The sequence below is a fragment of the Balearica regulorum genome, chromosome 6 (genome assembly GCF_011004875.1).
Source record: "Balearica regulorum gibbericeps isolate bBalReg1 chromosome 6, bBalReg1.pri, whole genome shotgun sequence".
Classification (NCBI taxonomy): Eukaryota; Metazoa; Chordata; class Aves; order Gruiformes; family Gruidae; genus Balearica; species Balearica regulorum.
The window spans coordinates 22,778,840-22,802,817 of NC_046189.1; the positions used below are offsets into that span (position 1 = coordinate 22,778,840).

General features: G+C 35.9%; 2 protein-coding genes across 6 annotated transcripts in view; one reads left to right on the forward strand and one right to left on the reverse strand.

Moving 5' to 3' along the window:
• Window positions 1-23,978, reverse strand: part of LOC104638733 (sodium channel protein type 2 subunit alpha) — a 201,006-nt gene that overhangs the window by 72,671 nt on the left and 104,357 nt on the right. For 4 of the 5 annotated variants that reach the window (XM_075756789.1, XM_075756791.1, XM_075756786.1 and 1 more), the window contains exon 1: window positions 5,675-5,912. The gene's annotated coding sequence lies outside the window, so the exon portion shown is untranslated. Of the gene's footprint in view, window positions 1-5,674; window positions 5,913-23,978 lie in introns of those variants that run through there. The other variant, XM_075756785.1, reaches the window with a different exon arrangement.
• The window catches only part of LOC104641142 (sodium channel protein type 2 subunit alpha), a 75,760-nt gene continuing 67,663 nt past the window's right edge, over window positions 15,882-23,978 (forward strand). Inside the window, exons 1-2 of the mRNA XM_075756794.1 lie at window positions 15,882-16,083; window positions 23,426-23,693. The gene's annotated coding sequence lies outside the window, so the exon portion shown is untranslated. The remainder of the gene's footprint in view (window positions 16,084-23,425; window positions 23,694-23,978) is intronic.

Below are 23,978 nucleotides of genomic sequence, written 5' to 3' on the forward strand. Positions count from 1 at the left end.
TGCGAATGCATTTGCCATCAGAATGTTTGTGCAGCCATCACTCAATTCTCAATCTGGAAACAATCATGCAGTGTTTGCTCCGTGTCCGCTTTCAGGTTAACGCAACTACAGATGGAAGATTTTTTTCATTCTGCCTGGTATCTGTACTTATCTTTTAGTTTCCATGGTTTTGTTGTTGACTTTCAGTAAAAAGAAAACATATGGAGCTCACACACTCTACAAACACACCTGTTACACTCTTGTGATATGACCTTGTGTGCCACAGTGCCAGTTAGAATAAACTCTCCAGAGACTTCCAGTGGGGCAAACTGATCTAACACAGCTTGCCTTGTGGCCCAAGTGGTAGGATTTTCCACTGGTTTGCATTTTGTACAAATATTTACTGATAAACAAAATACAGTGAGTATACTTAGAGGTAGGCGGTCAAATTTCAAATATCCTGGGCAGAGTTCTTGTTCTGTAATAGTTGTGGTTGTATAGAAATTTGCCATACGCTTCCTTATAAGCACATGGTCTGTTTAGATACTTGGGTGCTACTTCAACCTTCTTTTTGTTGGCAACTGTTTATGGAATTCATTTTTAAACAGCAAATTCAGATCATGGTGTCTAAGGAAAGGACACTTCTTTCTGACCTTGCTCTATCTGCATGCAGTTTACGATGTATTAAGCTCTGGCCACTATTCTTCTTGAGATCACAGACTGTCAAATTTTTATGCATGCATCTGACTCCATTTTGTATACATACGTAGAATCTGGCTCCTCATATATCTGCGATCCTACCACGACAAATGGGTGAGTCTAGAACACAGTGTATTGCTTTAGAGAACTTGAGTCAGAATCCTAATTTCAGAGTGAGTCATTTACATTTATCATCAAACAAAACTTCATTGGGGTCAAATTCTGCTGAGGATTTTGCAGTTACACTGAGGAGGGTGAGACATGGTGAGGGTGGTATAGAAAAAAAAAAGTGAACGTATAAATAACACCCATTCAAACAAGAAGACCATTTCTGTCCCACTCTGAAAGCCTGCTGGTAATAATTTAACCAACACAAAATTCACACTGCTGTCAGAGCAATGACAGCAGTAGATGTGGGAATATTGTAGCTTTAATCTAGTTATCTCAGTACTAGTGACCGGAAAGCTACGGAGTGATATGCTAGCAGGCCAAACGAGTAGCCAAAATAATCAGGCGGGTTTGTACAGTTCCATAAAGCCCTTATACTGCCTTTGAAGCCAAAGTACTAAGGTGAGAGCTGGCTGAATCTACTGCAGCCATGCTTTTTACTGCAGGGTTGAACGGTACCCAATTTTTTTGGCTGGAGTGGGTCATTTGACATCATCTGAATGCTGCCAGAAGCTGTACGTTACAGCTCCATTTAAGACCAGACAAGCAGCACTGTATGGCACAAAAATTGGGCATCTCCTGTTATATAGTAAGTCCATGCTAGACCATGAGAAGACCACTTGCTGTATGTTCAAAACCTGGACATCCATCAGCCCAAAATACATGCCTGCTGCTGTTATATGTTATCAGTTTGTCCAGTTAAGGTAACTATACACTGCATGGAGCAACTGTTATCTTACTGAACAAGATCTTCTTTCTTGACGTCTACATTTTCACCACACTCTGGAAAGAAGATGAGTGAGAACTGGCTAGCATTAGCAGGTCAAAAGAAGAATTCATCTGGCCAAAATGAGATTCTGCCCACATTTAAGGGAAGCTGAGCTAAGAATCAAGAAACAACTGTGATTGCAATTACACAAACCCTAAGAAAATTTCATATAGAAACAATCACTGAACTTCAGATAGACCCAAAAGATAAGTTACTGCTGATTTTTTAATATTTTAAGTTTTTTCTATATAGTATGAACAGAGCTGACAATTTTGTTTGCTTAATAGTTTCCATCGTGAGAATCTTTCCAATGTCTTCACTTTTGCCAAACCTTAATTACTGAGACTGAATTTGTTTATGCTGTTGGCCGCATCCTGATTTCTTTCTTTAATGACACTATAAATGGCAAGATACATCTTTCAATGAAGTTAGAAAGAAAAGCTTGACAATGCAGCTCCTCATGGTACTGATTTCTTTCATCTTGAATGCTTATAGTAAGAAAAACTTCACCATTTAATGGAAACAGTACATTGTAGTCTGCTTATAGGGAAAAGCTGGAAAGTATTTTTTCACTAATCTACAGGTAAAACACAAAAGGAAAGAACAATGAATTTATGTTGTTAGGTTTTTTAAAAGGAAGATTAAAAACGATTTTTGTGATTATTTAATGAGTATGTTGGTAATACTGCAACATTAAAATATATTTCCAGGATTTTAGGGGTTTTGTTTTGTTCTTTTTTTTTTTGAGAACTTTTGCTACAATCTCTTTACTCTGAATTTTGTCACATAGGCTGCTCAGGCAGCCTAAGAGCTTGCACTTTGTTGCTCCTGATTAAATTTATTGAAATCTGGCCATTGAGCACTTCTCTAAAATAATTTCCAAATATGCTCAGAAAAAGCTTCTTAGCAGCTTGCAATAAATACTTACAGAGCTGCCAAATGTTGACTATGTTTCTGCCTAGCATTAGCAGCCCCTTCAGTGCAATTGATAACGATAGATGCTGAGGTATCAAATGCTGAAACAAGGAGCAGAAGCAAAGCTCTTCTACTGGTCCCAAACCAGTTAGAGGCAGAAGGAGGAAGCAGCCTGATTTAGATTGGAGGTAAGGGCAGAAAAAGGAACAATAGTAGGTTCAGGAGCAGAAATGAGAGGGGTAAAGTTGCAAGGTGGGAAACAATAGGAATTTGAACTGAATAACATGAATATAGTTATTCAATGATTCTTTAAATCATCCTCTTGCAGTATTTTGGTCCCAAACCTTCTTTACTGCATATCTTCCCAAACATGAGGTGATTACAGAATTATCAATTTCCTCCTTAGCTTTTTTAATGATTCTTATCCTTATGGTATTTCATGATTCACAACATCATTTGCCTCCCCTCATTAACACCTCTTTGAAACTAGGTACATTATTTGTCTTTCAAAGACTTAACAGAAGAACAGGAGATTCAGGCCCCCATTGGCAGAAATTTCTTTTAAGACAGCATTTCTGAGACAGGTAGGTGTCAGTGAGAAGAGAGGAGGGACAAGAAATGGATTCTTTCGAGTGGTTTCAGGAAGCCTCTAGAAAGGAGACCTCTGGACTCCCCAGTGCCTGCTCAGCAAGCTGGGGCTGGGGGCAAAGGAGAGGAACAGGGGGGGCTCTGATGGACGAGAAGCTGCCCCCACTCTGGGGAAGCCTAGGACCAGGGTCTGCTGCTGCAAAGGATCCACACTGTCCTCTGGAGAAGTTGGTGTGAGTGTGTGCATGGCCTTAAAACAATGGAAGCAACACAGTAAAAAGCTTGTTTGCTATTTTCGTGCTCCAGCTGAGAGCTGCATGCATAAGAAGGGATTACGGTTGCATTCGTTGGTGCCTGGTATTCAAGACAGGCTATATTAGGTTTCAGTGTCCTCTCTGTCCCCTCGGTGGGAGAGTTTAGGGGCTACTCAGGAGTAGAGCAGGGCTGCAGGTAGTGACCCAGCAAATCCATTCATCAAGGTCTGTGATGAAGAAATCAAGCAAGCAGTGCTGGCAGCATAACTGCTGCTGGGCTCTCAGTCTGGCTGCAGATGGGTCTGCTGGTCTCTGCTGCGGAGATCTGATGCTTACATGTGTACAGGGCACACTTCAATTAGAGTAATTCAGATGAACAAAAATAACAAGAAGGCTTAAATATCCCTTAAAATTAAGTTTCAGAAAAGATAGTTAAGGCCAGCTTCCTCTTAGGGTCAACTTTTGCTTGACCTCCTCCAGAAACATCTGACTTCATTGCTACTGAAAGGAACTGGATCATGCTTTGATATGATATGGCCATTTATGTGTTTGCATTTCCCCAGAGATAAACGTTCATAATTAAGGTACTCAAAATCTGTAAGAATTCAGCTTCAATGTTTTCCTTTAAGGCTTGTAACAACTATATGGATTTACATTTTTTAAAACAAAAGTAAATCTATAGCTTTACTTTGACGCTATATGCTCATTTGGCCTACTAACTGCATTTTATGAACACTGCAAAATTTTTGTGATTAAAAGGAGTTACTGTATCTCTGAACATTGGTGCAGTCTAAAAATCAAGAGACTAGAGCCAGGTACTTATCCACTTGCCTTATATTAAGAATGTGAGTCATCCCATTGACATGCCTGTTTGTTGTTGAATTGGGGCCTATAGACATAAGAGAGCATCATTTAATGCATTTGTCACTGGAGGAAATTGCAGATCATTTGGACGCAATTATTCATCTTCTCTCCAGATCTGTTCAAGAATGGATGATCCTTTCAATCTACTGAACATATCTTCAGACACTACAATGGCTGAGCCATACCCATATATACATATTGTAAACATTGATCAGAAAAATACAACTAAGCAGGCAACATGCATAGATGGCAAGAATGCGTGTGAACCTTCTTAACATTTCACATGTATCTAAGGAATCATCTAAACCCAAGGCATTCGAATCCCAACAGGCAATTTTCTGTTGCTTCACTAATCACCGCTAAAAAAAAGTTTACCTTTACACAGGTGTGTGAAAATTTTGATTAAGTGCTTTTCTACTTACCACCTTATAATAGAAAGCAAAATGCATTTAAATTAATCACACATTCTTTTTTCTCACATATTGACTACTGAGCCCTTTCTCTGATCTCTGACTAAGTCAATGCATATTTACGTTGTTTTCCCAACTAAATAAATTATTTCTGTAATTAAGGGAAGGTAAGAAAAAACCCAGAAGATTTGAAAGAAGAATCAGGGGGTGCTGCATGAGCTTCCCACCTCCTGAGTCATTCTGCTGTCTCTCCCAGTGTGTATCATGCATCTAAAAAAATAATGAATATTTTTTCTGTCTTTCTCATACCATATTGAATCAAGTTTTTACAATAAAAATTCATTCTTGCATATATAAAATGATTCACAAAACACATGTGGTTCATATGATATTTGCAGCAGTGCAAAACCATGTTTAGTCACAGACAAGTCCTCCATTCTGTCTTCCATCAGGGAGAGGCTGTTTTGGGAGATGAGGGAGGGGAGAATCCTGTATATCTCCTATACCTCAAAGAAACAAAATGATGAATTTAGGAAGTAAAGCAAGCCTCTGACTGAAGATGGTATAAAGAAGCAACAGCACATTTCTGCATTAAAACTGGACAATCCAAGTGATGTATTTGTATGCTTTAAAATACATTCAAATTTGTATTCTGGACACAGCATCAATATAACCTCCAGTAGAAAGAGAAAACACTTGTGGATGGCCATCTCAAAACACCAACAAATTACCAAAATCAGGATGAAAAATACAAACTCAAAAGTAACCCTAATTATAAACAAGCAATCTTAAAAAACCATAGGACCAGAGAACTCCAAAGAACAACAACATTTTTTTATTATTGTGCTAAGACCTAATTAAATACTATGAAAAATCCATGCAGTGGCAAAGATAGCTGTTATTTCCTCTCCTCTTGCTCTATTAATATTAATTGAAAACTAGGTGTGGCACCACAAGAGAAGAATCTCAGTACAAGACAACTATAATTTGTTGCCTAAGCATTTTAATTAAATATCATGTTGTCTTACCTGATTAAAAGATAATTACAAATCATGGCATAAAAAATATCCATACACTTGTAGATGATGAGGCTCCTTCTACTGCAGGTTCAGGTTCCTTGGCAAAGAAGCTTGCAAACTCTTAATTTCACTGAAAGGAAAAAGGAAAGAAATAAAGAACGAACCTCCCCATCAAAGCAACAAAGGAACCTATGCAGTGTTCGGTAGTCTCTTCGCCTGCTTCCTGTTCTGAGATTCCCTCTTTGAATCCCAGCATCGATCAGAAAATTGGTTGTGGGGGAAAAAAAAAAAGGAGGGGGGAGAGAAACGAGGGGGAGGAAACAAGGAGGCAGCATATTACGTGCTAGCTCCACCTACTGGCAAGGAAATGAACTCAGCTGGATTCTTAACACCCTATCAAAACAACTGTATTTTAGTTTTTAATCGCATATTAGCCTTTGATTATACACCTTTAAAATAAAGTAAGTAGGTTAGGACTAATGCATGATTACATATTTTAAAAAATTGGTAAGAGGTTTAAACTGCAAAACTTTTTTATTATTATTAATGAAGTATTTGGATACATCTGTATATGAATAATTGCAGAAAACTCAAGGTTCTGTCAGATATCTTTATTTTACTATGTACAAAGGCACATTATGTTTAAAAATAAAACAGTAATTCTTTATTCAGAACTCAGGCCTACAAAATAGTAGAAAATGAGTGCCTGCTTTTTCCCCCCCTTTGATTATTGCTTCTGCAATATATAAATTACATTTATAGCTTTATTGAAAGGCAGTGAAAAAAAAAAATTGTTATGTAAGACAAAAGGAATGTATTTTTGGATTTAGCCAGGACTGTTACATTACTGATCAATAAAGAGGCTTTTATGGTGATCTGTTTCATTTATTTTGATCCAAAGCTCTCATCTGCATTTTATAGCATCTTGAAACTGCTCTTTGGTACTCTGGATACTCTTAGGTATCAAGACTAATATGCAAGTTGAATGCCTCACCCCAGCTGTCTCTAACCACGATCCCCACAATAGCAACATTGGATTTACTGTCACCAAAGGATGCCTTACACTGGAATGCTGTACAACTGAGTGTGTCTACTTTTATCTCTTTATTTCCTTAAAAGTTTTCTGTCACTTACACCTGCTCTGTCACATCAGCTAGCAGCCACCTGCATGCAGGGCTGGCTCAACAAATAGCTGTGGAGGAAAATTTCATTGCACCAAAACATGTGGCTTGGGGGAGGAAAAAATGCAGAGTTAACTAGGAATGGATCTAGATGAAAACCATGGAATTTTTAACTAGGATCCACCATCTAACTCATCATAAAAATCTCTAACATCAGCACAAGGAGGTTGCTGGAGAGACTGTCCCTTTCAGTAGCAACTCATATTTATATCAGCTTAAACCATTCATCACGGTTATCACAAACCCTTGGAGTGTCAGTTCTCCAGGAAAAAGATCAATTTCTATGCTTTTTCAATCCTTGCAATGGGATACTGGACCCTGACAGAACTCCAAAGTACGAAAATAGTTCAAATAATGATAATAATAGGTCAAAATACCTATCGTGTGATCATGGACCGAGTGTTTTAGAAATCTTATTGTCACAAAAAAAACCCCACTCTCATTTCACCTTGTTTTAAGGAATTTTTGCTCTAAAAGACTATTTTATTTAAAAAAATGTTTATACCTCGAAAAAAAGTATTTGATTGGAAATTATAGACAGCGTGTACTGACTTGTAGAGCTGCATTTAGAGGGAGAGGGGGCGGGCGCTGTCCGTGGTGCTGAGACGCAGCTCGGCCTCCCACGGAGACCTTCTACGTCAAAAAGCCGAGACCAATATGCGTGAGTACTTTTGAGTTTACTTTGACGACTTTGTATAAATATTGAAATGCACCATGAACTAATATAGGCCTACTATAGGCCTAAATTGATGAAGCTGATATTCTAAAGCCTACTTTAATTAAGTCACTTCTTGAATATACTTTTCACAAAACAATCATTTCATTGGAATATGTAACATTAAAATTTCCAGTATTATTTTAACCTACTTCATAAACCAAAAAGAATTTCTATGCTATTTAACAAAACAAAGATCATTTGCATTAATAAAATCTGAAATATTAAAAGTGAGTTAACAGTATTACAAGATATTTGGAGATTGCATGAATCTTTATTACTTATAATAATATTAATATATAATGCTTAGCTGTAGAGTAATCATTTAGTTAAAGGAGTACTGGGAAGAAACATGCATTTCAGCTCCACTATAAACACTATTTTCTTTCTCCCAGTCTCAGAGAAACTTTTATTCTTTTTTATATTCTGTAATCTTAATCTTTCTACAGTCTATCACTCCCTCAGTTTTTAATCTGTAAGTATATGACAATTACATCTTAATGATAAAGCTCATTGGCAAAGCTACCTTTACTCTTCCCTATTCTCTGTGAAGACTACAATGAAAATGAGATATGATAATATATCACATACACCAGAATAAAATGCCACAATAAATCAAAGACAATAAAAAATTAACTGCTGAAATTCACAGGAATTTTCTAAGTTTACATGTTCTTACAAAAACTGCATTTGTCAGCAGCACAAACTTGCCCAATTATAATTATGTGAGAAAAGAAAGAGTTCTTCTATGAAAAATTCAGAAGAGCACTGTGAAAATCAACAATTTCCATGAAATCTCTCAGACCTGATTCTAAATCTACTGAAGCTCTCCAACGACACCTACAAACATGGTTTATTCATGGTTTTATTAATCACATTAATAGTAATTAAAGAGGAATGAAAGCAAATATCCATTGAACAAATCTCATTTTCTGATTTTTTTTTAAATTTTATTTAAGTGTCTTAAAACTAGGATAGCTAGAAGAATCTTTCTGCTTACTCAACCATGCTGATAGAGCTCATTTCTACCAGAAATTTCTCTTTGCCTCTCAGAGCATGGCTAACAGTCATCTGCATAAAAAATAACCATTCTATTAAATCATGCAAAAACATTTACCCGGAAGAGATGGAGCAAAAGGTCAAACTCCAGTTTCCACAGTGCATGGGATGTTAAGCCTAAGGAGCAATGCCAGTGGCCATTCTGGCCAACAGACATTTATCTACGCCTGTCCTTTATATGCCTCAAAGAAATAGCTATTTCACGTATTTAGAACTCTTACTTTTCCTTTTTGTCATTTTTATCCATAAATCTCTTAACTCTCAAACTCTCAACCTGAATCTGTAAATTGCTAAGCAAAAGATGGGTTTGCAGAGTGAACGGGTTCATGGTTCCTTGATGTGTCATCTTATTAAAAGACATAAATTAATCTCAATCAAACATTATCAGCCTTTGTTATTTAGTTCTGATGAAATCATAAAGCCTATCAGTCTTGTCTTCAAAGTCTGAGAGTCACCTTTGCAAATTACTCATTGAAGTAACTCATTGAAACTGAACTTTAAGATGACTCTAAATATGAAGCAGCATATTTTTTTTCCTGCTCTAGAGTTACTTTAACAGAAATTATCCCGGTGACTACTAAACATCAGCAATCTTTTAATTTTATTACATGTCTTTCATATCTAAAATCATTGCATCTGAGGTGTATTAGTGTAGGCTGCCTGAGAAGAAAGATAGCTTTGGAATTTAAAAGATTTCTGAACATTTTTCTATGTAATGAAAACTATTTGGTCTCAATAATTACTTTTGAAGAAGGGAATATTTTAAATCATTATAAAATCACCATAAAATTCATAATGTTTCCAAAATGTAAAGCCAGTCATTTCTTGGCTGCCTGGGGCTAACACTAACGTCACTGTTAATGGCCAGTGCTGAAGACAGATGTGAAAAGGAATGTGTACAATAGTTTTTGAAAGTACGTATCACTTCCATCTTTGCTCTCTGAGACATTAGTACCCCTACAGTCAGAACTATTAAGGCATTAACTTGTGCTTACTTCATGATTCAGTGCACCAAACAGTTTACATGTTCTGTGTCTTTATCATTCTTGGCTAAAACCAGATCAAGGTAAAATTATTTTTCTTTAACATATTAGAGTCAGTTGTTTGAAATTGTGTATGACCTCTCTCAGTGTAGTATATTTCAACAGTTTAATTATAAAGGTACTATTTTTAGTGTGGACAACTGCTAGGCATACTGTGAGATGCAGAGAAACTTTCTAAAGCAAAATCGACTTGGCAAGCATATGTTATTAAACAGAGCAATTCTTCCAGGCGTTCCAGCTTTTAAAGACTAGCAAATAAATAAATCATAACTTGAGGTTTGCTTAACAAAACCTCCCCTCTCTCCAACTGATGATTACCTTTCATCTGACCAATTAAACCACATGACTCAGTAGCAATAAATGGAATGAAAACATATGAATGCAATCTCTCTGTTTATAGGTGTCCTGGGAGAACATTATTAGATTTTGTTACTAGCTCTGAGAGCACTACTTCACTTGTTGCTGAGGTATCATTTAATTAATTTGTCCACCTCTTAAAATCTGTCTATCTGAAATTGTATTTGTTCACTCTGAAACTGCTTGCTTGCATTTCATCTTTGTTTATCGGTCTTGTCATATATATATAGTAGATTCTTTTGAACATAGTCTGTGTCCTGTGAATACATAGTGCTTAAAATAATAGCTTCCTAGGCCTGGCTGGCCTCTTTCGCATTACAAGGAATATTAAAATACTGCTTAAGTCTTGTTCTCTACAGCATAGTTGGCTAACAAAATTAATTTATCCTATAGCCTCTTCTGAAGTAAGGAATTATTATCTCCATTCCATAGGTGAGGAACTGACATACAAACATATATTATGTTCTGGAAGTTACACAAGAAGCTTGCATACCTTAGATACTGAATCCTTATTATCTGAGTCAGTGCCTGCTCCCTCTTCTAACTCTTATTACTCACATAAATATATAGTGGCTTTCGGAATCCTTCTAAGCTGTTGGCCTGTATATCTCTAAGTTTTTAAGGTATACTATATGTCATGCAAAATAGTATTTCCTTATGAATTAGTTGCCTTCTATGACTCTCCTGTGTTGTGCCGAAATAGACATAAAATAAGAAGTCTTATCAAGCAAGATTAACAAGATTAGAAGGAATCCTGATTCTAGCACTCAGAAATTCCTATACTTCTGTAGGGGCAGTGGATGCAGTGCCTGCTACATGCTAGAGGGCAGAAACATCTAGCATATATATGGTAGGAAAGCTGCATCCTCCCAGTTAACCTATGGAACTTTTCACCAACTCTCTCACTACGTAATTAACAATGCCAAGTGAAGTTGGCTGTGAAACTCCTACAACAAGTAGTGTGCCAGCTAGACCCACCTCTAGCTTGAGGATCACTGGCAGAAGAAAAAATCTTTTTATTGACCAGGTATTTTATTATTGTCTGCTGCTAATTCTCTTGAGCTTAGTTGCCTATGGTATTGGCCACTGTGGGACCACTAGACTAAACAGATATCAGTCTCCCATGATGATCTTATTGATTCAAAACACAGATACACAAGAGCCCTACTCTTTCTAAATATATACACAAAGCGTGTGTGTGTATATATACTGTGTATATAATGTGAGTGCTTTAAGACATCTCTAAGCTGTAATTGTTGTGTGCATTTTGTTCAGCTCACAACAATTTTGTAATTGTGATTGTGGCTCATCTGAATGACAGGAGAGTTGTAACTAGAGGTCAATATTTTGGAAACACTTAGGCATATATGGAAGGTGGTTGGGGTGGTTTATGCTTTGAGACTTATTTTTAATTCATTTTTACTAAAACAATGGAATTATTGGGACTGAGGCCATTTGGGTATGGCCTTTGTATTGTTTTTCTACAAGAACAGGAGAGGTCTAACTATTATTTAGAAACATTAATGTTAAAATGATTTTGTATTATTTTGAAAGCCACAACCATTAAAGTACAGATTGCTGATCACATATCTTTATTATGATATTATTATGAATGCCTTAAAGCCAGTAATTTTTCAGATAGTATGCTCTACGGGCTGTTAAAGTATTTTAGCTGTCAAAGGCTTAAGTTACTATGAAGTCCTTATACTTTTAAGTGATCCTATACAAACAGAACATTATGTTATTACGGATGATACAGCAAGGATGTGGAACTGAGGCATATTCTCAGGCTCCTCTTTATACCAAGCAGTTCTGCAGTTCTGTTCTGTAACATTTGACTGCTTGCCACATTTTGTATTTTCTTTCCCAGTTTTGAAATTCCACATGTGCAACCTAAGAGTTTTTGAATAAAAAGAAACTATTGAAACTCCTTTGCAAGCCTACCACTGATCTTCCTTAAATGTTACACCAGATTCTTCCACTGAAGTTGTGCGTTGCCTTCACTAAATTTTGCTTACCCTCCTAAGTGGCAGTGAAATAAAAATAGATTCTCAAGTTAAAGTGCAGTTGATTAGCTGGAAAGCCACTATGGCAGGTCCATGGCTTGTAAATATGCATTGCTAACTCTGGTACAAAATTTATTTAAAGTAGTTTTTTTTGATTCTGCACTCTAGAGACAAAAAGGAGAAAAAAGAAAGAAACCAAAGGTGGAAAAAAATGTTTATACAGTTATATCAGCCAGTCCTGAACTTGAATTAAAGTCAGATCTATCATATTTAGCTAAACATTGCAATTTAGGTCATTTCCAAAGGCTAATACAGGTAAGTAGTTGAAGGAATAGATATGACAGCATGTCATATATTTTGGTGCTTTTAAGTACATGTTAATTTGACAAATGATGAATAGTGTAATGTATAGTGTCCACTATAGTATAATGTATAGTGCCTGAGAATTACTGTCCAAAAATAATGGTATTAATCAAACAAATTATCTGATGTTAAAACAAGCTGATGAGTGCATTGCTGAGAAGCTACATGTGAGCTATGTACAGGGCTTGTCCTCACACAGGGGCTGTATTCATTCATCTAATACTTCCAAATTATTTTTTTCTTTTCAGCTAAGATACTTCAACATTTCTGTTTCAGTTGTTTAGTTAAAAGTGACTGAATAGCTTTGTATTTATTCACTCATTACTGAAAGAATAACTGCACCTGGGGCAGGGTTCCCAGACAAACAGATTATTTAGAAATGTCAGGGCTTTTCAAGTTATATTTTTAAATGTGATTTCTGAAATGAACTTTCAGTGATGATTCATTAAAAGTTGCACTAATAATTTAAATTGAAACAAGTGCCAGGCTGGTCTTCTTATAAATTACTTTTGTCAAAGCAGTCTATTTGTTGTTGTCTTTTAAATGACCACTTCTGATTTTCAGATCTGGCAGTCAAATGTTCAGCGGGATCTAGTAAGGCAGAGGAAAAGAGGGAGAGAGATTTTGTATACATAGTATGTACACATTTGGTATACATATTATTGCATATATATATTTTATATAGATTTGTGATGCAAGATAATTTTTTAAAATTAATTCTTCATGTTTAAAAATTCAGGTGTGTAAGGTTGTATTTATAGTATAAATGCCTATTCATGCATTTTGCATAGTTATGTCCTTCTGCACTGTTGTTCTACTGATAGATTAAAAAAGTGCTAAGGAATTCTTAAGAACATGATTCAAACTCCATTTCAGTAAATCAAAGACTCTGACTGGTTTCGATGAATTTGAACCACTCCGCCGGCAATCCTGTACATTGATTAAAGAAGAATATGAGCTCTATATAAGCTATATTCATAAATGAATATTTACCATGACTTTGTGTGGCATGATCATTTCTACAAACAAAATTTTTCTTTTCTGGATTTTTTTTTTTTTAGTGTGAGGGTTGATAATTGAACTGTTTAAATCAGGGATGCAACGTTTCTCTACTATCAGACCTACGCCTATGAGAAGGCTGTCTTGGTATAGACGAATACATAACATATAGTGGTTGTGCCAACCAGTACATCACAGAAGACTGCAATCAGTATAAGGGCACTACCACAAAAAAAAGCAAGACTGGGGCTTCTCTAGTAATATGACATTAATCTAACTATCTTTTGGAACATCAGCACACAAAAATTAGTTATTAAAAATATGCTGTTATAAAACTTAATAGAGAATCAAATCTCTGAACTAGGTCAGTTCAAAACTGGTTTTTATACACCCTTTTCTCTTGGAATTACACTGCTGATATTAAGGACTATGTTCCTTTTTTTTAATGAGGTTGAAATAGTTTGTTATATAGATTAGAATTTCTTTATTTTTCCAGGAGAAACAGGTTCAACATGTATAACCCCCCCCCCTTAACTAGGAAGTTACTAGGTGATGATTGTATTTGGACTATGACATAAAGGTTTTCTAAAGAACACTTCCAAAAACCACTAAGAAAAATTTTTAAGATTAAAAATAATAAATAAAAGAAATGCAACATGTAAGCAAATGAAAGTCCTATCCAAGGACTGGTTTGATTTTGAAAACACAATAAGGTTGCAAAACAATGTTCCTAAGCAGTTTTAAATCAAGATACCTGCTTCTGTTCATTCATAGGTTTGCTAAATTAATATAATCCTATGAAAGCAAACCCAATGCTTTAGAGACAGTGAACATTTTTACTAAAAATACACTCCTTCTTAACTTCTGAAAGTTTGAAAATGTAAATATTAAAATCAAAGGGAGAACAAATATTTTTCTTTTTTTTTTTTCCTTATAAAATTATGCTATATGTTCACACCCTTAAAGTCTCTTTGGAATAAAAGCGGGGATTGGCTTGAACAGTGTGATCACGAGTGTCCCCGTGTGCCCCAGTTTTACAAAAACAAACAAAAAGTAATGCAGCTGCATTTGCAAGCTGGGGGAACATCTCTTTCACTTTATATACAGCAATTATTTGGTACATACAGAATACATACATGCTCTGAAAATGTATTTCTGTTTGCTGCTCTTAGCCAAATCAGGAAATTGGTATTTATATTCATCAAGCAGGCAGCAAGCTTAACTGAAATCAACAGGACTACTCACAAATTGACACAACTGCGTAAGGACTGTGGTTTAAGTATGCTAATTTAAATAGGGATATCTGTAGTAGAGATAAGGGTCATCAGTTGTAGGCAGCTGTCACCACGACTGCTGCTTTGTGTAGTTGTGATTTGGTAGCGGCCGTCAGGCTGGATACATGCTGGCTGCCCTGGAGTCCTTGCTTCCAAAACAAACTGCGTGACCAGTGGGACAGAGAATGGGGCTATCTTTAGCCACTACTGAAAAGGTACTTAAAGAAAACAGAGGAGCTACCAGAGAGCAAAATTGTCTCTTTTTTCTTGTTTTGTGGAATAACGTTTGTTGATTAAATGTTCATGACTGAACAAAGCTGGTAGCTAGATTTTAAGTTAGTTGGGAACTGTAGTGGTCTCTAACCCAAGGCTATGAGTCAATATATTGCACACACTTGCCGACATTGCTCAGCGTTTCTATGTCTTGCTTCCACAGACACAATACTTCTCAAACTGACATTGCAGGACAAAATAATATGTTGCCTGAAGCACACTATTCACTCAATATGGTTGCCTGTGGACCAGGCAATGTTTGAGCCGCTGCTCTAATAATTCTTCCCAGGATGACCAGAGGAATCCTAGGTGAGCAGATGTATATCTGCACATGCCCAGGAATGCTGTCTAAGGGAAAGACTTTGAGCTATACTTTTTACATAAGCATAGCAGATTTTACGCACTAAGAAATTAACATTAAGCCAAAAATACACGGTAGTATTTAATGAATAAGACAGTATCAGGATCATCAGCAAGTTCAGCATACACCAGTTAAGGGTGCATGCAGTCAGTGTCTGTGCTCTCTTATTTACACATTCCTCTCTTCCCATGGAAGAGCACATTTAAAGGAAACAGCACATTTAAAACTAAATGCTCTGCTGAATGTATATAGACAACTGTTTTAAAATTGAACTATTTTAAGAAAAAGCCTTTAAAAGGGTTATTCAATAATCAGTGTGGTTTTGCTGGTCTGTTCTGCTTCTTGCCTGGAGGAACTTACTACACAGGAGCTGTTTGAAGTGTAGGTCAGAATAAACTGGGATAAAGATGCCTCCTAAGCTGATGCTTTGTACGTATTCAACGTATTCATTATCTTTACCAGTAGGTGGAGCTGCCACGTTAGGTGCTGCATTTTTTTCACTTCTCCCCCTCCATTCCCCCACCCTTCACCCCCCCTCTCCTAATAAGCTGTTTTCTGATATATGTTGGGTACCATAGAGTGAGACTGAGAACAGGAAGCGGAGGCAGAATCAGAGAGGATTCTGGAAAGGTCTCTGTGTTTTCCTTTCCACTGAGAATACAGAAATTATAATTAATTAGTAAAGCTTTGTGGATGGAAATCTGGACTATTTCAGGAGGAGACATATATTATCATATTATTTTTGGATGCTGGGCTTTGCAGTGATTTGTCATTCTCTTTCAATCAGGTAAGCTGGCAAAACATTTAATTGTACCCATAATAAATCTTACCAATATGATCTTTTCCACATTTCAGAATCGGATTTTACCCTCTGGTTTGCTGTTAAGGGACAGTCAAGGATGGAATGGGGAATTCAAAGCCATTTTGTACCGACTGATTGTGATGATGGTGTGATTTTTTCATTTTAACCTTGTTAAATCTGATATCTGGCCTCTTACTCTTAATGTGATGTTGTGATGCAGTAGTCTTACTTGCAAAATCAGATCATTTTATAATCGAGGTATACTAAATTAATTCCCAGCATTTTATAGAAGTGACCTTGTTTCCTAAGAAGAAAAATCTGCTGATTTTCAGGCTCAGGAACACCAGGTCTCATAAGATTCTGAGCATCTCAGATTCTGATGATCCAGGAATAAAATCTATATGGTTTGCTACTGCTATTTTCACTATATATATATATATATATTTATGGTATTTGAACAAACTCCCTTATTAGCTAGGTTTGGTAAAAGATACGTAAGGGAATATTTTCTTTCTGTGCCATGTTTTGCATGGTTGTGTGTCTGTGTATGAGAGAATGGGCTTACCAACTGTTAATTAACCAGAGGTCCACACCAACGATACAGTTCACGTTTTGTCTGTAACATTACTGTCTAGATTAATATATGCTTCTTAATAGGACTGTTTGAAGAACTCAGCACAAGAATTATTATATATTATGTTATTCTCCATTTATCTATTGTCCCATTCATTGTTATCAGTAATAATTAAAGCAGTCAGTTATTAAAGGTAAAAGGAAAATATCTATTGAAGATCACGTTGGTATGTGAATTCTTTTTTCAGTAGTGGTTCTACAGACACATGTCCACATGAAAACTATATATGTTATCATAGTATTAATTTGGAAGTTATTTCCAAGAGAAAACCGTAGAAATAAAAAAATGCCAAAAAAATGTACAACAGAATAAGGAGCCCACGGTTTAAAAATTACCATCTCAATTCATATGAGAAAAAGCAAGCAGGACTGGGTCTCAGGTGGCACTCAGAGCAGCAAGTGAGGCCCGTACCTGAAGTGGTGATAGGAAAGAATGAAGTTTTTAATTTGTATTTTTTATGTTGCCAAATCAATGTGCCTGTGGCATCCTTGTGTAACTTGAAAATAAATAAATAATAATAATGATGATGATGTTTGTTTTAAAAACATATCATCTTTGTGCTTTCACAATTGATTTGTCAAGAAAACAGTTTCAGAACAAGACTTTTTAACTCTTAACAGCTTAATTTTTGCTCTCTTACACATCTCCATTTTGGGAGGAAAGATTACTAAAGACTAGAAGGTGAGCTGCTGCAGTAATTTGAAGCTTCATAGCACCTGTTAAACAGACACGTTGTTTATTAGGCCATGATATTTATAGAAATTATGCTTGTGTTGTTAGCTTATGATTTTTCCCTCTAATGAGCAGAAGTTAAGGGCCCATACTGATTTTCTTAGCTGTGCCAATTAAGCTTGGTCTTGTAAAGTTCTGTTTAGATAATACTAGATGCTAGCAGAGGTGGAGACTTTCACGTTTTCATTAGAGAACATGAAACCATTCCCCTGTGCCCTCTCAGATTCTGTCGGAGTGGGAATTTGGTCACTTCATTATCAGGTAACTTGGAGTGGGGAGGGATCAAAGGAAAGGAGAAAGTATAGAAAGTATGGGGGTTTTAATCAATATGCTGGTGACACATTTTGTGTTTTCACCTCTTTTTCTTTGTCAGATAGCATTAGATGAGTTAACTTGTACCTTATGAAGATTAGGCATGGACATAAATTTATTTGCCCTCAGAAGACTAAGGATTTTAGAAGCAAAAAGGATGGTGGGATGTAAGATGGAACTTTCTGACTGATGGTATCCATTTTCTTCTGCTACTGATGTTCTCAGCCCTGTATAATTTGCTAGGTGTGTGCTATACATTGCTGGAGTCCCACAACTTTTGATGGATCAGATAATAACAGATACTAAGAGAGTTCTTTGTACAAGGCAAGAAAGTTGTGACCTTGTTCTCTAAAGTGCAAATCCTGGCCCTTTTTACCCATATGCTGTTCTTGCCATACGGTCACAAATTAAAAAATTGCTTCAACTCTGCTTGAGTTAAACTTAAGGGAAAATAAATGCAAGTTTCTGATATTTGGTACTTTATTTGTTAACATTATCTATTTGTTCACCTCTGAAAATGACTATTGAAAATAAGTTTCAGGAAGTTAAAGTTACTCTGTTTTTATCAGAAAATTTCAAAACTTTCAAAAGTCTAATTAGCTTACTTGCCACTCAGTGTAACTCTTCTATATTATTTTACCTTATAGCTGTTAATCAGTAATATATACTGTTGCCATTTGCAGGGAATATTGTTTTTTCATCTTCACTTGAATAAAGAAAAGGTTTAAAATATCGCAATAAAATTGATGCTCACTAGTTCAGACTGCTTACAGAACAAAGGTACACACTATGAGCCGTGGCTTCAGTGAGCCCCTCAAACCAAGTGCCAACCACCATAATATCCATCTATAGGAAACTGCATCCTCTTCAGTGGAGAGCTGCTGTTACTCATTACAGCTGCCACTCCTGATTAAAAGCTCTGAAGCACATTGCCAATGGCATCTCTCTCTAAGTTTGGTATTGACTGCCTTCCCATAGGACCTTGATATTGGAGCTGGCATCTTACAACCAATTCATCTGCTTTCATCAAGATTTTCTTTATGGGCAACTGGAATCCCTAGCATATTATTGTGATAGTGTTATTGCTTTATTTTCCTTGTCTTATGATGAGGTAAAGCAGAGCAGCTCAGACAGGAACTGTATTACTTCAAAATATAAATACAGAGTAGGAGCACCATATGCTCCTGAGTAACCATAATGTCTGCATACTATCACTGTAATCCTAAACAGGAGTAAGCAAGTTAAATTCTAGGTCACAAAAGTATCTGATCTCTCATTTGTTCCTTACCCGTCCCAAAATTATTTCTTTCCGTTTAAAAAAAAAAACCAAAATGAAAAAAACCCATAACAAAACCAACAAAAAAAAATCAAACAAAAAGCACAGCCAGCCCACCCCAAAACTCATTGCAAGTTGTTGCTAAACTTTAAAGTGGTCACCAACCTTGGTAAGGTCTTCCTGCAAAAAATTACTGTTCACTTACTCTACCAACTAAAACAGATCATGGAATATGGTTTGCAGAAAAAAAATGCAACTAAAATCCTAACATTTAATTAAAGAGATTAAGATTTTATAAGGCTCTTTCACATGTAAAAACATGTTTCACATGTAAGGAAAAGGTTATTTATGAGCAGATTAATTATTTGTCTAGTCATTTATTCTTTATGGTTATTGATCTCTTCTTAATGAGCAGTTTGCTTAGACAAGTGTAATCATAGAACTACCATGTGCACAGGTCCCTTTTTCAACCTGGAATTGTTTTTCCTGCTACTTCTCTGGATTCCTGACTTGATCCATCAACTTGCTGGATGTCATATCTACTTATCAAATGATCATGTTTTGAATATGGATATATTGATTGTGTAGTCCATATGCAGTGAGTCTGGCACATCCCAGATATATTGAGCTACCTGCTCAGCAAAAATATATGGAGCTACCTGCTCAGCAAAGCTGATGTGTTTCATGTGTTAAAGTTACTATGTATGTATAGATTAGCTCAATGGCACATACAGCTCACTCCCTATACCTGCATTGCATCAGGCACATTCAGGATTTCCTGAATGAAGGTATGAGGGACACTAGTAAATTTGAAAGGATATCACAGATGCCAATATGGAAAATGCCTTGGAAGGGTCTCAGTACTACTGGCTCTGTGATCCCCTTTACTGTACTCCAGTATAGCCACTTAACAGGAAGATCTTTGGATAGAGATACATAGCAGGCAATTTCCATTTATAGATGATTTATGCTTAAATTAGACATTGCTTATTTAATATTAGGTTCTCCTTTTTGATATGAGAGGGGAGCAAAGTTTCTAGTCTTTTAGCATAATTTATTTTAAGAACAATTTGAAGTAAGAACCTTCCTTTTCTATGTGTGTGTGAAATTTGGGGCTAGCACAAATTGTTGCATTTTCTGCTTAACCATAAAGTATTATTATGTTTGATTATATATAGGTTTCTAAGAAGTTACAAGCTTGTATTCAAAATCGCTACAGAAATGCAGGCGAAGAACTAAAATGAGCAAGGAATAAAAGGAAATTAATTGTTCACAGGAAAAAAGAGTTCCTTTTATACAGGTCAACATATCACTATGAGGCCTGACTACTGTACTCATTGAGAAAAACAACTGCCATCATTTCTCATAAATAATGTCGTTCATCTGGTAGTCCTGGGATAGGAGTAGAGATTTCCTGAGCCCATGTAGCCTGAATTTGGGCCCACATGCCCCAAACTCTTGCCTACATTGGTTCAAGTATCCTGAAAAGTCTGCCCTTTGTTATGTGCTATTGTACTATCTTTTAATATTTGGATATACTGAGGAATTCCAAATTTATGTTGGTTAAAAGTATATTCTCAGAAAACCAAAGTTCTTGGTCTAATTTTAAATGTCCAAATAAGAAGTTTTCAGATGTTAAAATGAATGCAGTTTCTTAGCAACAATTCTCACTGTCTTCTCAAAAGCCAGTCACAAAGTACAACTGTGTAACTGTACAAAGACTTTGATACAAGAATATTTTAATCCCTTCTTATTCATATTTGAAATATATGTGTGGCAATCTTGGAAATGTGAATGTCCCACCTAAAACCACGGGACTATTTTTTTTTCTCAGATGCAATTAACATGATACCAACTTGATTTCCTTGAGCACTGAGATTTCTCTACAGTTACTAGTGTTAAAAGCATTTACTTTTGAATGGATATGTAATTGTGCAGTGGTTAAGTAATAAGGATCAAGCTGGTAGACTACAAAATTAGGACATTAAGTCATAGGAATAAAAAAGCTCTATACATTTTATAAAAGTTAACCTAACTTAACAGTCAAAGAGAGATTTTTAACCACAGATAAATTGTTCATATTTCAACAGATATTTGAGTGCGTTCTCCATTGAAAAGCACTCTTTAGATGAAAAGAATTCCCTAAATCTAAGCTGTGTCAAAAAATCCAAGTTTCTTGTGATAACTTTTATGTTACACAAAGAGACCAAGCACTTTTAATTTATGAGTGAAGGCATATGCCTAACTTGGACTCTTGCACCCTATCAAGGAGCAAAGCAAATTCCATTCATCATAAACAGCTTTGAATATATTTTTTTAATTCCGTTTCACTTTATTTTAACTTAAAGCCCAAACATCTGTAAAACTTGTGTACAACAAATGAAAGCAAAAGTGCTAGGTTTTACAGTAAGAAAGACAATCTATTTGTAATGGTTTGTAGGTCTAAGTGAAATAAACTTGATGACAGAAATAAGTTAATCTCAAAGGCGCCCAAAGGTCCAAGGTCAGATTGAACTGAAGGAATAGAGAGGGCAATTCTAATGTTTACTTTCATTCAGATGAAATGTCTGAAGGAAAGCTTGTCACTGATATTTAAGGCCAAAATGTTCATATGAAAAAGTCTGACCTGAGACAGAAGTTCAGACCAAAAGCAATATAAAAAAAATTCAACCTGCATTAGGAAGGAATTTCTTCCAAGTGAAGCTGTAACTGAGTATTAAAGGAGTCTTCCTGAAAGGTTTTTACTAACACTAGCTTAAGTTGCTTGCCATGTATTTCCTATGTATCAAGTTGCTTTAGTTTGTTTTATAATAGGAAGAATACTGGAATTCTAGTAGCTACTATAACACTAGCTATCATTCTGTAATGTATATTACTTAAAGCTAAAGGCCTCTAATTAGTACAATATTTAGTTAATATACTTAAATTTCAAGACACCTTTTAAAGAGGTGGTCGAACTTGTACCTCATAGCCTGTGTTCATTTCAATTTATTACACACAAGTAATGACTAGATCAAAATCTTACTTCCATAATCCCTTTGGAAAACATTCCAAACTTAGGGCTTGGTTAAGTTTTATTGGGCACTTCCATGATGCCTGAATGAATGCCTTGAAAAAATCCATGTACATTTTTCATAGGCTGTGTTAAACCACAGGCATAAAGCACTCTATTTTCATGTTGACTTTCTGTGCATTTTCCTCCTTGTGTAGTAATGATCACATTCAGCTGAGAATTGTGTGTAAGCCTCTCAGCCAGAAGTTCCAATTTTTTTCCCTTTCAGTTTCCTAGACAACTGTCGAAGTCTAAATACAATCCATTAATCTTGTGCTGTACAAAGTTTATTCTGTCATATTTTGTATTGATTAGTTTCTGGGGCTCAGCAAGACTAGGAAAGCAAGTGTTCCAGCTGCATGGTTCTTAATGATTCAGTTAATTTTCTGAGTTTAGTTTGTTATTTCTTTTTAGGTTCATAAGCAATGTTTTGTATGGCAAATGCATTTTCATAAGTTTCCGTAGCAAAATAGAAAAAGATTAGTTCCTCAACACACATTAAAGATGATTTCCTCAACATTTTGCAAACTGGCAAGTATTTTAAGAACTGGATAGAAGTTACACCCCCTCTCTTGAAAATAAATATCATATGAATGCTTCGTATTACTGATTAGTCTTTTATTAGGAAGCTATAGTATCCCTTTCATATTATTTTAAAGCCTGCAAGCAACAGCCCACACTTACACATTTTGCTTATTTGCACTGTATCTGACGATGAGATCGGATTTCAGCCACAATGCTACTTCAGGGGCAGGATACAGATGCACCCAACAGGCAAAGAGATGGGGAAATCCCCTACATACCTCCAGGGAAATCTGCATTCGGTGGAAAATAAGCATTGGTGGATAAGCATCATTGGTGGCAGTATCAGAGTCATGATCCCCTGAGGGTAGTACTGGAGACACAGCTTTCAGATGTCTTCAGTGGAGCCTCTCCAGTAGTGACTCACCACAGTAAGATGTGCTGAATCAGTGCCTTACTCAAAATGACCAGGATATTAAAAGAGTTTGCTTTCTCAGGATCGACTTTAAGTTACACTTATGTTACAAGCAATCATCGGAATGATTTTATGTTACGTTATTAAACAAGTACAAGCCCTAATTGTGGTACCACTTATTGCATCTTTGGGAAAACGTAATTCTAGATTAATAGTAACTAGTACTACGTAAATTCTAGGTTAGTTTTTGAAATATATTTTATGTAGTAGTACTTGGAGATCTTCTGTCTTTATAGAATGGAGAAGCAGTGGTCTAGTAGAAAGCTTTCACTTTCTGTTTTCTTACTTTCTGTGTTCTCTTTGACCCAATCTGTGTCTGCACAGATTTTCTTTATTTCATCTACAGAGTTTCTACTGTGGCTGCTCATTCTCACTATATTTGGAGAAGAGTATTATTAAGGGCTGCTTTGGCAAGACTAGAGACCCAAAAGAGAGGGATGTCTTTTTCTTTTCTTCTCTAGGAATAAAACCAAAGTAACAACAACATAAAAAGTACGAAAAGAGCCAGAAATATATCTAGTTCAAAATAGAATAAATGTCTGAAAGACATTTCATCTCAATCTCAATGGCTGAAGACTAAAGTTTGCACGCTGTAAGTAGACTCTTTAAATTTAATGAACCAGATACGCAGATTATTAAAGCTTTACAGACTGAGGAAGCTATAGCCAAACTTTGATCAGCCCTTGTAATGATGCAATCTTTAAATTGAAGAACCTGGAGAAGAAATTGTCTTTTTCTGGTATTGCATTGCTCGAGATGGAAGAAAAATTTTGTCTCACAAAGAAAAACACTTATACTAACATTCTTTAAGATAAATAGCATGAAGAACTATTCATATTCGTATGCAAATATAGACTGAATTAACTTCTATTCCTGG